Source organism: Cherax quadricarinatus, chromosome 28 (genome assembly GCF_038502225.1).
Source record: "Cherax quadricarinatus isolate ZL_2023a chromosome 28, ASM3850222v1, whole genome shotgun sequence".
NCBI lineage: Eukaryota > Metazoa > Arthropoda > Malacostraca > Decapoda > Parastacidae > Cherax > Cherax quadricarinatus.
This window is the reverse complement of record NC_091319.1, coordinates 39,752,095-39,769,736: the sequence shown is the minus strand read 5'-3', so window position 1 is coordinate 39,769,736 and position 17,642 is coordinate 39,752,095. Positions and strand designations below refer to the sequence as shown.

At 43.3% G+C, this 17,642-nt stretch overlaps 1 protein-coding gene across 2 annotated transcripts in view; it reads right to left on the bottom strand.

The window, feature by feature from the left end:
• Nucleotides 1-532, bottom strand: part of LOC128693117 (adhesion G protein-coupled receptor L3) — a 305,787-nt gene extending 305,255 nt beyond the window's left edge. The window contains exon 1 of one of the 2 annotated variants that reach the window (XM_070089532.1): nucleotides 392-532. The gene's annotated coding sequence lies outside the window, so the exon portion shown is untranslated. The remainder of the gene's footprint in view (nucleotides 1-391) is intronic. The other variant, XM_070089533.1, reaches the window with a different exon arrangement.
• Nucleotides 533-17,642: the final 17,110 nt, after the last annotated feature.

The following is a 17,642-nucleotide window of genomic DNA, read 5'->3' as shown; positions in this document are numbered from 1 at the left end:
TCAAAACTCCAGACCGTTGCGTTAGCCACTGGGCTAGCCGCGGGTTCAAACCCCACCCGTTGTATGGTTTGTTTACAATCATGTAATTGCGATTTCGGAACTTATTTATATATATAAACAGTGGGGCTGCTGTCTTATCGTACCCCCCCCCCTTCTTCATCCCATCTATGCCATATGGTACTTAATATGGTAAACTTGTAATGAACGAATCTCAGTGCATCAGCACAAGAATGGACGGTAAGTCGAGCCGAGGTGCATGAAAGAGGCAGACCCAGAGCTATAACCACTTAGCACATATTATTGAACAATAAAACTATTAAGCAAATCAGTTATTGAATACTGTGAATGTTCAATACACGAAATGCTTGACAACGCAGATATTGTGAACAACCTCAAGTTTACTTGCAGTTTTAAGAATGAAGTCAATATTGTGATTCTCAAGTTCTCTTCCTGGTATAAACGTCACATTTAAGTAACAGAACTAATGAATAAACTTTTCAGACTGGTGTCAGGGTTCAGACTGACACTGACAGCTTCATAATATCGCAAGTAGTGAGGAGGAGTGTCTTACTATCGTCGGAAAAACATTGTTTCAGCGGATGTTGGGTAACATGTGGTCAAGCAGCTCCAACGTCATCACACAAAATGTACATAGTTTTCTTTCACTCTTTAACAAATAAATTTTATACACATTGGAATATATATTATGTTAATAGCTTCGGAGTTACCATAAGAACATAAGAAGGAAGGAACACTACAGCAGGCCTACTGGCCCATGAGAGGTAGGTTCAATTCCCCCACCGGCTTAAGCCAATGCCTTAACCTAGTCAAGTCAGTCATATTCACTTAAGGGAGGAGCACGGCATCTGACCTAGTAGCACAAGCTGGTCAGGTCCAACTCACACCCACCCACACCCACTCATATATTTATCCAACCTATTTTTAAAACTACACAACGTCTTAGCTTCTATGACGGTACTCGGGAGTTTGTTCCACTCACTCTATCACTAATCACTGTATTAATTAAGGGGTCCCTCGGGCCAAAAAAATTAGCTTTTTTGTTTACCGTCCGATTTCCTCCAGCTAAACTATAGGAATTGAATCTGAACATTTGCTAAACATTAATCACTACATATAAAAGAAAACATAAGAGAGTAAATAAAATAAAATAAAGTAAAATAAAATTAGAAAGGAAGACATATCTTTAATAAAGTCAAGAGAGATCACTGTTGCCAGCTCAGTGGTATTACAACAATATAAAATCCTTCACTGTGTTGTCCAGCCATTCTAATACCACTGACTGGCAACAATAGTCTCTTTGTACCACTGAACGCTCAGAATACTAACTTTCTTTCATACAGCACCTGATGATGGTTCATACAGCACCTGATGATGGTTCATACACCACCTGATGATGGTTCATACAGCACCTGATGATGGTTCATACAGCACCTGATGATGGTTCATTCAGCACCTGATGATGGTTCATACAGCACCTGATGATGGTTCATACAGCACCTGATGATGGTTCATACAGCGCCTGATGATGGTTCATACAGCACCTGATGATGGTTCATACAGCACCTGATGATGGTTCATACAGCGCCTGATGATGGTTCATACAGTACCTGATGATGGTTCATACAGCACCTGATGATGGTTCATACAGCACCTGATGATGGTTCATTCAGCACCTGATGATGGTTCATACAGCACCTGATGATGGTTCATACAGCACCTGATGGTGGTTCATACAGCACCTGATGATGGTTCATACAGCACCTGATGATGGTTCATACACCACCTGATGATGGTTCATACTGATGATGGTTCATACAGCACCTGATGATGGTTCATACACCACCTGATGATGGTTCATACAGCACCTGATGATGGTTCATACAGCACCTGATGATGGTTCATACAGCACCTGATGATGGTTCATACAGCACCTGATGATGGTTCATACACCACCTGATGATGGTTCATACAGCACCTGATGATGGTTCATACAGCACCTGATGATGGTTCATACACCACCTGATGATGGTTCATACAGCACCTGATGATGGTTCATACAGCACCTGATGATGGTTCATACAGCACCTGATGGTGGTTCATACAGCACCTGATGATGGTTCATACAGCACCTGATGATGGTTCATACACCACCTGATGATGGTTCATACAGCACCTGATGATGGTTCATACAGCACCTGATGATGGTTCATACAGCACCTGATGATGGTTCATACAGCACCTGATGATGGTTCATACACCACCTGATGATGGTTCATACACCACCTGATGATGGTTCATACAGCACCTGATGATGGTTCATACAGCACCTGATGATGGTTCATACAGCACCTGATGATGGTTCATACAGCACCTGATGATGGTTCATACAGTACCTGATGATGGTTCATACAGCACCTGATGATGGTTCATACAGCACCTGATGATGGTTCATACAGCACCTGATGATGGTTCATACAGCACCTGATGATAGTTCATACAGCACCTGATGATGGTTCATACAGCACCTGATGATGGTTCATACAGCACCTGATGATGGTTCATACAGCACCTGATGATGGTTCATACAGCACCTGATGATGGTTCATACAGCACCTGATGATGGTTCATACAGCACCTGATGGTGATTCATACAGCACCTGATGATGGTTCATACAGCACCTGATGATGGTTCATACAGCACCTGATGATGGTTCATACAGCACCTGATGATGGTCCATACACCACCTGATGATGGTTCATACAGCACCTGATGATGGTTCATACACCACCTGATGATGGTTCATACAGCACCTGATGATGGTTCATACAGCACCTGATGATGGTTCATACACCACCTGATGATGGTTCATACAGCACCTGATGATGGTTCATACAGCACCTGATGATGGTTCATACAGCACCTGATGATGGTTCATACAGCACCTGATGATGGTTCATACAGCACCTGATGATGGTTCATACAGCACCTGATGATGGTTCATACAGCACCTGATGATGGTTCATACAGCACCTGATGATAGTTCATACAGCACCTGATGATGGTTCATACAGCACCTGATGATGGTTCATACAGCACCTGATGATGGTTCATACAGCACCTGATGATGGTTCATACAGCACCTGATGATGGTTCATACAGCACCTGATGATGGTTCATACAGCACCTGATGATAGTTCATACAGCACCTGATGATGGTTCATACAGCACCTGATGATGGTTCATACAGCACCTGATGATGGTTCATACAGCACCTGATGATGGTTCATACAGCACCTGATGATGGTTCATACAGCACCTGATGGTGGTTCATACAGCACCTGATGATGGTTCATACAGCACCTGATGATGGTTCATACAGCACCTGATGGTGGTTCATACAGCACCTGATGGTGGTTCATGCAGCACCTGATGATGGTTCATACAGCACCTGATGATGGTTCATACAGCACCTGATGATGGTTCATACAGCACCTGATGATGGTTCATACAGCACCTGATGATGGTTCATACAGCACCTGATGGTGATTCATACAGCACCTGATGATGGTTCATACAGCACCTGATGATGGTTCATACAGCACCTGATGATGGTTCATACAGCACCTGATGATGGTCCATACACCACCTGATGATGGTTCATACAGCACCTGATGATGGTTCATACACCACCTGATGATGGTTCATACAGCACCTGATGATGGTTCATACAGCACCTGATGATGGTTCATACACCACCTGATGATGGTTCATACAGCACCTGATGATGGTTCATACAGCACCTGATGATGGTTCATACAGCACCTGATGATGGTTCATACAGCACCTGATGATGGTTCATACAGCACCTGATGATGGTTCATACAGCACCTGATGATGGACTGAGTTAACACCGAAACTAGTCGTGAATAATTATAGTTCAACTTCAAGTGCTGGTTTTCATCCTCCCTATAACACTCAGTTTTCCACGAAGTTTTTAGGGAAAACTTTCGATTTTGGGCTAAATAGCAACGCTCTTCTTGCCGAATAAGACAAGCAAAAATTTGTGTATGCAATAATTTCGCCAAAATCATTCTGAACCTAATGAAACAAATATATTTAATTGTGTTTGTTATTAAATTACTGTAAACTTATTTAAAATATATTTAGCTGGATTAGGGTAAAAGGAAATTGCGCTTGTTATAATAATGTTAGGTAAGTTTTCTATGGTTCTTTTGGTAAAAAAATTAATAATTTTTACGATAACACTAACGGCTAAAATGATTTCTCTTAGTAAATGTATCATATTAGAGTTCATTTCATTAAAGAACTTTGTAAGTTCAGTGAAAATGATCATAGAACATTGCGTAAGTTCTAGTCTAAGTTTCAGGCTAGGTGTGGGATGCTGGACACCTTGTAACTGTTACCAAGAAAGGAGATAGTAGTGGCGATCTCGCCTCTTCCGATGTCCTTCAAGACATCCTCCATGAGTGACGACATCGTCCAGTCAGTCTGGTATTTTCTCACAACAAATGCATGACGTGTGGGTAATTATATTCACGCCGAGTCATTTATCTAACTTAAGAAGATTTAGGTTAGGGAAGATTAGAACAAGTGGCTACTGACTCAGGTCTTAGTTATATGATCACCCGCCACTGAAGTTTTGGTCATTTGACCGAGGCATTACAATGGCTTATCAATCCATCCCTTAAACTGGCTTACCACTCCACTCCTACTGGTTTACAAGTCGACCCTTTATACTGGCTTATCAGTCCACGCCTTCCACTGGCTTACCAGTCCAACTCTTCCTCTGGCTTTTCCCTGCACTCCTTATACTGGCTTACCAGTCCACTTCTACTGGCTTACCAGTCCACCCCTTATACTGGCTTACCAGTTCACCCCTTATACTGGCTTACCAGTCCACCCCTTATACTGGCTTACCAGTCCACCCCTTATACTGGCTTACCAGTCCACCCCTTATACTGGCTTACAAGTCCACCCCTTATATTGGCGTACCAGTCCACCCCTTATACTGGCTTACCAGTCCACCCCTTATAATGGCTTACTAGTCCACCCCTTATACTGGCTTACCAGTCCACCCCTTATACTGGCTTACCAGTCTACCCCTTATACTGGCTTACCAGTCCACCTCTTATACTGGCTTACCAGTCCACCCCTTATACTGGCTTACCAGTCCACCCCTTACAATAGCTTACCAGTCCACCCCTTATACTGGCTTACCAGTCCACACCTTATACTGGCTTACCAGTCCACCCCTTATACTAGCTTACCAGTCCACCCCTTATACTGGCTTACCAGTCCACCCCTTATACTGGCTTACCAGTCCACCCCTCATACTGGCTTACCAGTCCACCCCTTATACTGGCTTACCAGTCCACACCTTATACTGGCTTACCAGTCCACCCCTTACAATGGCTTATCAGTCCACCCCTTATACTGGCTTACCAGTCCACCCCTTATCAAGAGTTGCCAGTTCACCACTTTAAAAATTAACATTATTTCTAACTTGAAAAGAGAAGGAAAGCTTGATATTAACTTTTGGTACCGCAGGAGTTATTGTGGAACTGCAGGTGTTATTGTGGAACTGCAGGTGTTATTGTGGAACTGCAGGTGTTATTGCGGAACTGCAGGTGTTATTGTGGAACTGCAGGTGTTATTGTGGAACTGCAGGTGTTATTGTGGAACTGCAGGTGTTATTGTGGAACTGCAGGTGTTATTGCGGAACTGCAGGTGTTATTGCGGAGCTGCAGGTGTTATTGTGGAACTGCAGGTGTTATTGCGGAACTGCAGGTGTTATTGTGGAACTGCAGGTGTTATTGCGGAACTGCAGGTGTTATTGTGGAACTGCAGGTGTTATTGTGGAACTGCAGGTGTTATTGCGGAACTGCAGGTGTTATTGTGGAACTGCAGGTGTTATTGCGGAACTGCAGGTGTTATTGCGGAGCTGCAGGTGTTATTGTGGAACTGCAGGTGTTATTGTGGAACTGCAGGTGTTATTGTGGAGCTGCAGGTGTTATTGTGGAACTGCAGGTGTTATTGTGGAACTGCAGGTGTTATTGTAGAACTGCAGGTGTTATTGCGGAACTGCAGGTGTTATTGTGGAACTGCAGGAGTTATTGTGGGACTGCAGGTGTTATTGCGGAACTGCAGGTGTTATTGTGGAACTGCAGGTGTTATTGTGGAACTGCAGGTGTTATTGTGGAACTGCAGGTGTTATTGTGGAACTGCAGGTGTTAATGCGGAACTGCAGGTGTTATTGTGGAACTTCAGGAGTTTTTGTGGAACTGCAGGTGTTATTGTGGAATTGCAGGTGTTATTGTGGAACTGCAGGTGTCATTGTGGAACTGCAGGTGTTATTGTGGAACTGCAGGAGTTATTGTGGAACTGCAGGTGTTATTGTGGAATTGCAGGTGTTATTGTGGAACTGCAGGTGTTATTGTGGAACTGCAAAAGTTATTGTGGAACTGCAGGTGTTATTGTGGAACTGCAGGTGTTATTGAGGAACTGCAGGTGTTATTGTGGAACTGCAGGTGTTATTGTGGAACTGCAGGAGTTATTGTGGAACTGCAGGTGTTATTGTGGAACTGCAGGTGTTATTGAGGAACTGCAGGTGTTATTGTGGAACTGCAGGTGTTATTGTGGAACTGCAGGTGTTATTGTGGAACTGCAGGTGTTATTGTGGAACTGCAGGTGTTATTGTGGAACTGCAGGTGTTATTGAGGAACTGCAGGTGTTATTGTGGAACTGCAGGTGTTATTGTGGAACTGCAGGTGTTATTGTGGAACTGCAGGTGTTATTGAGGAACTGCAGGTGTTATTGAGGAACTGCAGGTGTTATTGTGGAACTGCAGGTGTTATTGTGGAACTGCAGGTGTTATTGTGGAACTGCAGGTGTTATTGTGGAACTGCAGGTGTTATTGTGGAACTACAGGTGTTATTGAGGAACTGCAGGTGTTATTGTGGAACTGCAGGAGTTATTGTGGAACTGCAGGAGTTATTGTGGAACTGCAGGTGTTATTGAGGAACTGCAGGAGTTATTGTGGAACTGCAGGTGTTATTGAGGAACTGCAGGAGTTATTGTGGAACTGCAGGTGTTATTGTGGAACTGCAGGTGTTATTGAGGAACTGCAGGAGTTATTGTGGAACTGCAGGTGTTATTGAGGAACTGCAGGAGTTATTGTGGAACTGCAGGTGTTATTGAGGAACTGCAGGTGTTATTGTGGAACTGCAGGTGTTATTGTGGAACTGCAGGTGTTATTGTGGAACTACAGGTGTTATTGAGGAACTGCAGGAGTTATTGTGGAACTGCAGGAGTTATTGTGGAACTGCAGGTGTTATTGTGGAATTGCAGGTGTTATTGTGGAACTGCAGGTGTTATTGTGGAATTGCAGGTGTTATTGTGGAACTGCAGGTGTTATTGTGGAACTGCAGGTGTTATTGTGGAACTGCAGTAGTTATTGTGGAACTGCAGGTGTTATTGTGGAACTGCAGGAGTTATTGTGGAACTGCAGGTGTTATTGTGGAACTGCAGGTGTTATTGTGGAACTGCAGGAGTTATTGTGGAACTGCAGGTGTTATTGTGGAACTGCAGGTGTTATTGTGGAACTGCAGGAGTTATTGTGGAACTGCAGGTGTTATTGAGGAACTGCAGGTGTTATTGTGGAACTGCAGGTGTTATTGTGGAACTGCAGGTGTTATTGTGGAACTGCAGGAGTTATTGTGGAACTGCAGGTGTTATTGTGGAACTGCAGGAGATATTGTGGAACTGCAGGAGTTATTGTGGAACTGCAGGTGTTATTGAGGAACTGCAGGTGTTATTGTGGAACTGCAGGTGTTATTGTGGAACTGCAGGTGTTATTGTGGAACTGCAGGAGTTATTGAGGAACTGCAGGAGTTACTGTGGAACTGCAGGTGTTATTGAGGAACTGCAGGTGTTATTGTGGAACTGCAGGTGTTATTGTGGAACTGCAGGAGTTATTGGGGAACTGCAGGTGTTCTCGTGGAACTGCAGGTGTTATTGTGGAACTGTAGGTGTTATTTTGGAACTGCAGGTGTTATTGTGGAACTGTAGGTGTTATTTTGGAACTGCAGGAGTTATTGTGGAACTGCAGGAGTTATTACGGAACTGCAGGTGTTATTGTGGAACTGCAGGTGTTTTTGTGGAACTGCAGGTGTTATTGTGGAGCTGCAGGTGTTATTGAAGAACTGTAGGTGTTATTGTGGAACTGCAGGTGTTTTTGTGGAACTGCAGGTGTTATTATGGAACTGCAGGTGTTATTGTGGAAATGCAGGTGTTATTGTGGAACTGCAGGTGTTATTGTGGAACTGCAGGAGTTATTGTGGAACTGCAGGAGTTATTGTGGAACTGCAGGTGTTATTGTGGAACTGCAGGTGTTATTGTGGAACTGCAGGTGTTATTGTGGAACTGCAGGAGTTATTCTGGAACTGCAGGTGTTATTGTGGAACTGCAGGTGTTATTGTGGAACTGCAGGAGTTATTCTGGAACTGCAGGTGTTATTGTGGAACTGCAGGTGTTATAGTGGAACTGCAGGTGTTATTATGGAACTACAGGTGTTATTGTGGAAATGCAGGTGTTATTGTGGAACTGCAGGTGTTATTATGGAACTGCAGGTGTTATTGAGAAACTGCAGGTGTTATTGTGAAACTGCAGGTGTTATTGTGGAACTGCAGGTGTCATTGTGGAAGTGCAGGTGTTATTGTGGAACTGCAGGTGTCATTGTGGAACTGTAGGTGTTATTGTGGAACTGCAGGTGTTATTTTGGAACTGCAGGTGTTATTGTGAAACTCCATTTGTTATTGTGGAACTGCAGGTGTTATTGTGGAACTGCAGGTGTTATTGTGAAACTGCATTTGTTATTGTGGAACTGCAGGTGTTATTATGGAACTGCAGGTGTTATTGTGAAACTGCAGGTGTTATTGTGGAAATGCAGGTGTAACTGTGGAACTGCATGTGTTATTGTGGAACTGCAGGTGTTATTATGGAACTGCAGGTGTTATTGTGAAACTGCAGGTGTTATTGTGGAACTGCAGGTGTTATTGTGGAACTGCAGGTGTTGTTGTGGAACTGCAGGTGTTATTGTAGAACTGTAGGTGTTATTTTGGAACTGCAGGTGTTATTATGGAACTACAGGTGTTATTGTGAAACTGCAGGTGTTATTGTGGAACTGCAGGTGTTATTGTGGAATTGCAGGTGTTATTGTGTAACTGCAGGTGTTATTGTGGAACTGCAGGTGTTATTGTGGAATTGCAGGTGTTATTGCGGAACTGCAGGTGTTATTGTGGAACTGCAGGTGTTATTGTGGAACTGCAAGAGTTATTGTGGAACTGCAGGTGTTATTGTGGAACTGCAGGTGTTATTGCGGAACTGCAGGTGTTATTGTGGAACTGCAGGAGTTATTCTGGAACTGCAGGAGTTATTGTGGAACTGCAGGTGTTATTGTGGAACTGCAGGTGTTATTGCGGAACTGCAGGTGTTATTGTGGAACTGCAGGAGTTATTCTGGAACTGCAGGAGTTATTGTGGAACTGCAGGTGTTATTGTGGAACTGCAGGTGTTATTGTGGAACTACAGCTGTTATTGTGGAACTGTAGGTGTTATTGTGGAATTGCAGGTGTTATTGTGGAACTGCAGGTGATATTGTGGAACTGCAGGTGTTATTGTGGAACTGCAGGTGTTATTGTAGAACTGCAGGTGTTATTGTGGAACTGCAGGTGTTATTGTAGAACTGCAGGTGTCATTGTGGAACTGCAGGTGTTATTGTAGAACTGCAGGTGTTATTGTGGAACTGCAGGTGTTATTGTAGAACTGCAGGTGTCATTGTGGAAGTGCAGGTGTTATTGTGGAACTGCAGGTGTTATTGTGGAACTGTAGGTGTTATTGTGGAACTGCAGGTGTTATTTTGGAACTGCAGGTGTTATTGTGAAACTGCATTTGTTATTGTGGAACTGCAGGTGTTATTGTGGAACTGCAGGTGTTATTGTGAAACTGCATTTGTTATTGTATAACTGCAGGTGTTATTATGGAACTGCAGGTGTTATTGTGAAACTGCATTTGTTTTTGTGGAACTGCAGGTGTTATTGTGGAACTGCAGTTGTTATTGTGGAACTGTAGGTGTTATTATGGAACTGCAGGTGTTATTGTGAAACTGCAGGTGTTATTGTGGAAATGCAGGTGTAACTGTGGAACTGCAGGTGTTATTGTGGAACTGCAGGTGTTATTATGGAACTGCAGGTGTTATTGTGGAACTGCAGGTGTTATTGTAGAACTGCAGGTGTTATTTTGGAACTGCAGGTGTTATTGTGGAACTACAGGTGTTATTGTGAAACTGCAGGTGTTATTGTGGAACTGCAGGTGTTACTGTGGAACTGCAGGTGTTATTGTGGAATTGCAGGTGTTATTGTGGAACTGCAGGTGTTATTGTGGAACTGCAGGTGTTATTGTGGAATTGCAGGTGTTATTGTGGAACTGCAGGTGTTATTGTGGAACTGCAGGTGTTATTGTGGAACTGCAGGAGTTATTGTGGAACTGCAATAGTTATTGTGGAACTGCAGGTGTTAGTGTGGAACTGCAGGTGTTATTGTGGAACTGCAGGAGTTATTCTGGAACTGCAGGAGTTATTGTGGAACTGCAGGTGTTATTGTGGAACTGCAGGTGTTATTGTGGAACTGCAGGAGCTATTGTGGAACTGCAGGTGTTATTGTGGAACTGCAGGTGTTATTGTGGAATTGCAGGTGTTATTGTGGAACTGCAGGTGTTATTGTGGAACTGCAGGTGTTATTGCGGAACTGCAGGTGTTATTGTGGAACTGCAGGAGTTATTCTGGAACTGCAGGAGTTATTGTGGAACTGCAGGTGTTATTGTGGAACTGCAGGTGTTATTGCGGAACTGCAGGTGTTATTGTGGAACTGCAGGAGTTATTCTGGAACTGCAGGAGTTATTGTGGAACTGCAGGTGTTATTGTGGAACTGCAGGTGTTATTGTGGAACTACAGCTGTTATTGTGGAACTGTAGGTGTTATTGTAGAACTGCAGGTGTTATTGTGGAACTGCAGGTGATATTGTGGAACTGCAGGTGTTATTGTGGAACTGCAGGTGTTATTGTGGAACTGCAGGTGTTATTGTGGAACTGCAGGTGCTATTTTGGAACTGCAGGTGTTATTGTGGAACTGCAGGAGTTATTGTGGAACTGCAAGAGTTATTGTGGAACTGCAGGAGTTATTGTGGAACTGCAGGTGTTATTGTGGAACTGCAGGTGTTATTGTGGAACTGCAGGTGTTATTATGGAACTGCAGGTGTTATTGTGGAAATGCAGGTGTTATTGTGGAACTGCAGGTGTTATTGTGGAACTGCATGTGTCATTGTGGAAGTGCAGGTGTTATTGTGGAACTGCAGGTGTCATTGTGGAACTGTAGGTGTTATTGTGGAACTGCAGGTGTTATTTTGGAACTGCAGGTGTTATTGTGGAAATGCAGGAGTTATTGTGGAACTGCAGGAGTTAATGTGGAACTGCAGATGTTATTGTGGAACTGCAGTTGTTATTGTGGAACTGCAGGTGTTATTGTGGAACTGCAGGTGTTATTATGGAACTGCAGGTGTTATAGTGGAAATGCAGGTGTAACTGTGGAACTGCAGGTGTTATTATGGAACTGCATTTGTTATTGTGGAACTGCAGGTGTTATTGTGGAACTGCAGTTGTAATTGTGGAACTGCAGGTGTTATTGTGGAACTGCAGGTGTTATTATGGAACTTCAGGTGTTATTGTGAAACTGCATTTGTTATTGTGGAACTGCAGGTGTTATTGTGGAACTGCAGGTGTTATTGTGGAACTGCAGTTGTTATTGTGGAACTGCAGGTGTTATTGTGGAACTGCAGGTGTTATTGTGGAACTACAGCTGTTATTGTGGAACTGTAGGTGTTATTGTGGAATTGCAGGTGTTATTGTGGAACTGCAGGTGATATTGTGGAACTGCAGGTGTTATTGTGGAACTGCAGGTGTTATTGTAGAACTGCAGGTGTTATTGTGGAACTGCAGGTTTTATTGTGGAACTGCAGGTGTTATTGTGGAACTGCAGGTGCTATTTTGGAACTGCAGGTGTTATTGTGGAACTGCAGGAGTTATTGTGGAAATGCAAGAGTTATTGTGGAACTGCAGGTGTTATTGTGGAACTGCAGGTGTTATTGCGGAACTGCAGGTGTTATTGTGGAACTGCAGGTGTTATTATGGAACTGCAGGTGTTATTGTGGAACTGTAGGTGTTATTGTGGAACTGCAGGTGTTATTGTGGAACTGCAGGTGTTATTATGGAACTGCAGGTGTTATTGTGAAACTGCAGGTGTTATTGTGGAACTGCAGGTGTTATTGTGGAACTGCAGGTGTTATTGTGGAACTGCAGGTGTTATTGTAGAACTGTAGGTGTTATTTTGGAACTGCAGGTGTTATTGTGGAACTACAGGTGTTATTGTGAAACTGCAGGTGTTATTGTGGAACTGCAGGTGTTATTGTGGAACTGCAGGTGATATTTTGGAATTGCAGGTGTTATTGTGGAACTGCAGGTGTTATTCTGGAACTGCAGGTGTTATTGTGGAATTGCAGGTGTTATTGTGGAACTGCAGGTGTTATTGTGGAACTGCAGGTATTATTGTGGAACTGCAGGAGTTATTGTGGAACTGCAGGTGTTATTGTGGAACTGCAGGTGTTATTGTGGAACTGCAGGAGTTATTGTGGAACTGCAGGTGTTATTGTGGAACTGCAGGTGTTATTGTGGAATTGCAGGTGTTATTGTGGAACTGCAGGTGTTATTGTGGAACTGCAGGTGTTATTGCGGAACTGCAGGTGTTATTGTGGAACTGCAGGAGTTATTCTGGAACTGCTGGAGTTATTGTGGAACTGCAGGTGTTATTGTGGAACTGCAGGTGTTATTGTGGAACTGCAGGTGTTATTGTGGAACTGCAGGTGTTATTGAGGAACTGCAGGTGTTATTGTGGAACTGCAGGAGATATTGTGGAACTGGAGGTGTTATTGTGGAACTACAGGTGTTATTGTGGAACTGTAGGTGTTATTGTGGAATTGCAGGTGTTATTGTGGTACTGCAGGTGTTATTGTGGAACTGCAGGTGTTATGGTGGAACTGCAGGTGTTATTGTGGAACTGCAGGAGTTATTGTGGAACTGCAGGAGTTATTGTGGAACTGCAGGTGTTATTGAGGAACTGCAGGTGTTATTGTGGAACTGCAGGTGTTATTGTGGAACTGCAGGAGTTATTGTGGAACTGCAGGAGTTATTGTGGAACTGCAGGTGTTATTGTGGAACTGCAGGTGTTATTGTGGAACTGCAGGTGTTATTGTGGAACTGCAGGAGTTATTGTGGAACTGCAGGTGTTATTGTGGAACTGCAGGTGTTATTGTGGAACTGCAGGAGTTATTGTGGAACTGCAGGAGTTATTGAGGAACTGCAGGTGTTATTGTGGAACTGCAGGTGTTATTGTGGAACTGCAGGTGTTTTTGTGGAACTGCAGGTCTTATTGTGGAACTGCAGGTGTTATTGTGGAACTGTAGGTGTTATTTTGGAACTGCAGGTGCTGTTTTGGAACTGCAGGTGTTATTGTGGAACTGCAAGAGTTATTGTGGAACTGCAGGAGTTATTGTGGAACTGCAGGATTTATTGTGGAACTGCAAGAGTTATTGTGGAACTGCAGGTGTTATTGTGGAACTGCACGTATTATTGTGGAACTGCAGGAGTTATTGTGGAACTGCAGGTGTTATTGTGGAACTGCAGGTGTTATTGTGGAACTGCAGGAGTTATTGTGGAACTGCAAGAGTTATTGTGGAACTGCAAGAGTTATTGTGGAACTGCAGGATTTATTGTGGAACTGCAAGAGTTATTGTGGAACTGCAGGTGTTATTGTGGAACTGAAGGTGTTATTGTGGAACTGCAGGTGTTATTGTGGAACTGAAGGTGTTATTGTAGAACTGCAGGTGTTATTGTGGAACTGAAGGTGTTATTGTAGAACTGCAGGTGTTATTGTGGAACTGCAGGTGTTATTGTGGAACTGAAGGTGTTATTGTGGAACTGCAGGTGTTATTATGGAACTGCAGGTGTTATTGTGGAAATGCAGGTGTTATTGTGGAACTGCAGGTGATATTATGGAACTGCAGGTGTTATTGAGAAAATGCAGGTGTTATTGTGGAACTGCAGGTGTTATTGTGGAACTGCATGTGTCATTATGGAAGTGCAGGTGTTATTGTGGAAGTGCAGGTGTCATTGTGGAACTGTAGGTGTTATTGTGGAAGTGCAGGTGTTATTTTGGAACTGCAGGTGTTATTGTGAAACTGCAGGAGTTATTGTGGAACTGCAGGAGTTATTGTAGAACTGCAGTTGTTATCGTGGAACTGCAGGTGTTATTGTGGAACTGCATGTGTCAATATGGAAGTGCAGGTGTTATTGTGGAACTGCAGGTGTTATTGTGGAACTGCAGGTGTTATTGTGGAACTGCAGGTGTTATTGTGGAACTGCAGGTGTTATTGTGGAAGTGCAGGTGTTATTGTGGAACTGCATGTGTCATTATGGAAGTGCAGGTGTTATTGTGGAACTGCAGGTGTTATTGTGGAACTGCAGGTGTTATTGTGGAACTGCAGGTGTTATCGTGGAATTGCAGGTGTTATTGTGGAACTGCATGATTCATTATGGAAGTGCAGGTGTTATTGTGGAACTGCAGGTGTTATTGTGGAACTGCAGTTGTTATCGTGGAACTGCAGGTGTTATTGTGGAACTGCAGGTGTTATTGTGGAAATGCAGGTGTTATTGTGGAACTGCAGGTGTTATTGTGGAACTGCATGTGTCATTATGGAAGTGCAGGTGTTATTGTCGAACTGCAGGTGTCATTGTGGAACTGTAGGTGTTATTGTGGAAGTGCATGTGTTATTTTGGAACTGCAGGTGTTATTGTGGAACTGCAGGAGTTATTGTGGAACTGCAGGTGTTATTGTGGAACTGCAGGTGTTATTGTGGAATTGCAGGTGTTATTGTGGAATTGCAGGTGTTATTTTGGAACTGCATGTGTTATTGCGGAACTGCAGGTGTTATTGTGGAACTGCAATAGTTATTCTGGAACTGCTGGAGTTATTGTGGAACTGCAGGTGTTATTGTGGATCTGCAGTTGTTATTTTGGAACTGCAGGTGTTATTATGGAACTGCAAGTGTTATTGTGGAACTGCAGGTGTTATTGTGGAACTGCAGTTGTTTTTGTGGAACTGCAGGTGTTATTATGGAACTGCAGGTGTTATTATGGAACTGCAGGTGTTATTGTGAAACTGCATTTGTTATTGTGGAACTGCAGGTGTTATTGTGGAACTGCAGTTGTTATTGTGGAACTGCAGGAGTTATTGTGGAACTGCAGGTGTTATTATGGAACTGCAGGTGTTATTGTGAAACTGCAGGTGTTATTGTGGAACTGCAGGTGTTATTGTGGAACTGCAGGTGTTATTGTGGAACTGCAGGTGTTATTGTAAAACTGTAGGTGTTATTTTGGAACTGCAGGTGTTATTGTGGAACTACAGGTGTTATTGTGAAACTGCACGTGTTATTGTGGAACTGCAGGTGTTATTGTGGAACTGCAGGTGTTATTTTGGAATTGCAGGTGTTATTGTGGAACTGCAGGTGTTATTGTGCAACTGCAGGTGTTATTGTGGAATTGCATGTGTTATTGTGCAACTGCAGGTGTTATTGTAAAACTGCAGGTGTTATTGTGGAACTGCAGGAGTTATTGTGGAACTGCAGGAGTTATTGTGGAACTGCAGGTGTTATTGTGGAACTGCAGGTGTTATTGTGGAACTGCAGGAGTTATTGTGGAACTGCAGGTATTATTGTGGAACTGCAGGTGTTATTGTGGAATTGCAGGTGTTATTGTGGAATTGCAGGTGTTATTGTGGAACTGCATGTGTTATTGCGGAACTGCAGGTGTTATTGTGGAACTGCAATAGTTATTCTGGAACTGCTGGAGTTATTGTGGAACTGCAGGTGTTATTGTGGAACTGCAGGTGTTATTGTGGAACTGCAGGTGTTATTGTGGAAGTGCAGGTGTTATTGTGGAACTAAAGGTGTTATTGTGGAACTACAGGTGTTATTGTGGAACTGTAGGTGTTATTGTGGAATTGCAGGTGTTATTGTGGAACTGCAGGTGTTATTGTGGAACTGCAGGTGTTATTTTGGAACTGCAGGTGTTATTGCGGAACTGCAGGTGTTATTGTGGAACTGCAGGAGTTATTCTGGAACTGCTGGAGTTATTGTGGAACTGCAGGTTTTATTGTGGAACTGCAGGTGTTATTGTGGAACTGCAGGTGTTATTGTGGAACTGCAGGTGTTATTGTGGAACTGCAGGTGTTATTGTGGAACTACAGGTGTTATTGTGGAACTGTAGGTGTTATTGTGGAATTGCAGGTGTTATTGTGGAACTGCAGGTGTTATTGTGGAACTGCAGGTGTTATTGTGGAACTGCAGGTGTCAGTGTGGAACTGCAGGAGTTATTGTGGAACTGCAGGAGTTATTGTGGAACTGCAGGTGTTATTGAGGAACTGCAGGTGTTATTGTGGAACTGCAGGTGTTATTGTGGAACTGCAGGAGTTTCTGTGGAACTGGAGGTGTTATTGTGGAACTACAGGTGTTATTGTGGAACTGTAGGTGTTATTGTGGAATTCCAGGTGTTATTGTGGAACTGCAGGTGTTATTGTGGAACTGCAGGTGTTATTGTGGAACTGCAGGTGTTAGTGTGGAACTGCAGGAGTTATTGTGGAACTGCAGGAGTTATTGTGGAACTGCAGGTGTTATTGAGGAACTGCAGGTGTTATTGTGGAACTGCAGGTGTTATTGTAGAACTGCAGGAGTTATTGTGGAACTGCAGGAGTTATTGAGGAACTGCAGGTGTTATTGTGGAACTGCAGGTGTTATTGTGGAACTGCAGGTGTTTTTGTGGAACTGCAGGTCTTATTGTGGAACTGCAGGTGTTATTGTGGAACTGTAGGTGTTATTTTGGAACTGCAGGTGCTATTTTGGAACTGCAGGTGTTATTGTGGAACTGCAAGAGTTATTGTGGAACTGCAGGAGTTATTGTGGAACTGCAGGAGTTATTGTGGAACTGCAGGTGTTATTGTGGAACTGCAGGTGTTATTGTGGAACTGCAGGAGTTATTGTGGAACTGCAGGTGTTATTCTGGAACTGCAGGAGTTATTGTGGAACTGCAGAAGTTATTGTGGAACTGCAGGAGTTATTGTGGAACTGCAAGAGTTATTTTGGAACTGCAGGTGTTATTGTGGAACTGCAGGAGTTATTGTGGAACTGCAGAAGTTATTGTGGAACTGCAAGAGTTATTTTGGAACTGCAGGTGTTATTGTGGAACTGCAAGAGTTATTTTGGAACTGCAGGTGTTATTGTGGAACTGCAGGAGTTATTGTGGAACTGCAGGTGTTATTCTGGAACTGCAGGTGTTATTGTGGAACTGCAGAAGTTATTGTGGAACTGCAGAAGTTATTGTGGAACTGCAAGAGTTATTGTGGAACTGCAGGAGTTATTGTGGAACTGCAGAAGTTATTGTGG